Raw genomic sequence first — 2,124 nt, 5'->3', positions numbered from 1 at the left:
AAAGCCAAGCTGTGCTGATTAAAGTCTATTCATCCTTTAAGAAAAACTTTGGGTTCAATGTAACTGCAAGAAGACTAGTATTGAAGAAGATTGAAGAGCTGAGGAGTGTTAGAGCTAAAGATGCACTCCCAGAGACTCTAATCATCCCATACACATGGAGAAGAGTGCATCTAAGGCCCTACTGGCTTATGGAATTCATGGATGACAAGGGTGTAAAAAGATTCTTCATATTAGAAGACCAATTGAGTATCTCTAGCAATGAGACTCTCTTGGAAATACAAGAAAAGCTAGATCTCTCAGACTCTGATGAACTAGAATTCCACAGGCAGCTCCAGAATCAAATTAAAGAAAATAACAGAAAGCTTGGAAGAATATCCAGACCTTCAAGGAACTAGAAAAATCTGCTCAGGCTAGAGGAGCATCTTGAATTGACTGTGAGCCAAACCTTGCACATTTTAATTAATTGAAGCACTTTCAGTTTTATCTACTTATCTTTAAAGATATATGTTCAGGATGTTTTGTTATCATCAAGTATCTCTTAATTTATGGCTACAATTCTAGTAGACATAAATTGGGGGAGATTGTTGTGCATATGTTGTGTACTTGATGATTTCATAAACAAAACATCTAAGTAGATTTTACTTAGTGAAATTATATAGCACTCGACGGATAAGAATTATAGTCCCGACGGATAACTCATTATAGTCCCGACGGATGATTAACTTATTATCCATCGAGTTAGTAGCTTATGTAATAATAAGTTTGTAGCACAGTTATGTATGCACCTTCGTATAGAATCTGTAGTAGCATATAAGTCATGTTGATTTTAACTAGATATGCAGAATAGGTTGATTAATTGTACATAAATGATGTCTTGTAATTCTGCATAAGTGATATAGAGTCAAGTGCCAAAATAGCTACCGACGGATGATTAACAAAGCCATCGACGGATGATCAAATGACTATCAACGGATGTTTAATATAGCAGTCGACGGATGATCAATTAAATCATCAACGGATGTTCTAAAAGTCGACGGATGATCATATGAAGAATTTAAACAGCAGTTGAACAGTGAAAGCTGACACACAGCCATCGAGATGTATACAAACACACTGTGGAAGCCCATTAACTGGGTAATAGAGGACGAAAAGCAGCAAAGCTTAAGACTGTTAGATTTTATATTTGTTTAGTCTTTTTGACTTTGTAATCTTGGTATTATATAAACCAAGAGAGTAGCAAATAGAAAAATGACTGAGATAGCTGAGAAACACAAAAACAGAGAAATCTTTGTAAGCAGAATCATTAGCATTTCCTGTATTCTCAGTAGTTCCATTTGTAAGCAGCTGTGAGCATTCCTGCACACAGAGTCCTCTCGATATATAATATATATCTCTGGTGGAATTGTTTAAATCCACCAGAAAGTTTTTAAAGACTCTTGTTTTTAATTACTTATGTTTTGATTCAATTAAGTTTACATTCCGCATTGTGCTAATCAAAACAAATATATCTATAATCGAGTTGAATATTTTTATGTTAAGAAAAAGGTTCAAGAATTCCATTCAACCCCCCTTCTGTAATTCTTGTTATATTGTTAAGGGACTAACATGTATGATATTTATTATGACTTTAGTGATTCAAATGATACCCCGTTAACTTTGATGATTAAACTGATATATGGCGTTCAGTTGAATGACCACTTTGATATTTAACCCTTAATCCACCTGGATTCCAGCAACCACAACAGTATGCTCAAAGGAAATCATATCCTCAACAAGGAGGTGTTGCTCCACCTTCTAGTGCTGATTTCGAGGAACTCAAGCTGTTGTGCAAAAGTTAGGTTGTTTCTATCAAGACCTTGGAAAATCAAATCGGTCAAATAGCCAATGCAGTGCTCAATCATCAACCTGGCACACTTCCCAGTGATATTGAAGTGCCAGGCAGGAAGGAAGCTAAAGAGCAAGTCAAGGCTATTACCTTAAGGTCTGGAAAAGTTGCTGATGCTGAAAAAGCAAAAGACGGAGAAGCTGGAGTTGGTTATGAAGAAGAGAAGCAAAAGGAGAAAGCGGAGAAACAGCTCTATCCTCCACCACCTTTCCCTAGGAGATTGCAACAATAAAAACTGG

The sequence above is a fragment of the Apium graveolens genome, chromosome 9 (genome assembly GCF_009905375.1).
Source record: "Apium graveolens cultivar Ventura chromosome 9, ASM990537v1, whole genome shotgun sequence".
NCBI classification, from domain to species: Eukaryota; Viridiplantae; Streptophyta; class Magnoliopsida; order Apiales; family Apiaceae; genus Apium; species Apium graveolens.
Note: the sequence above shows the minus strand (reverse complement) of the source record.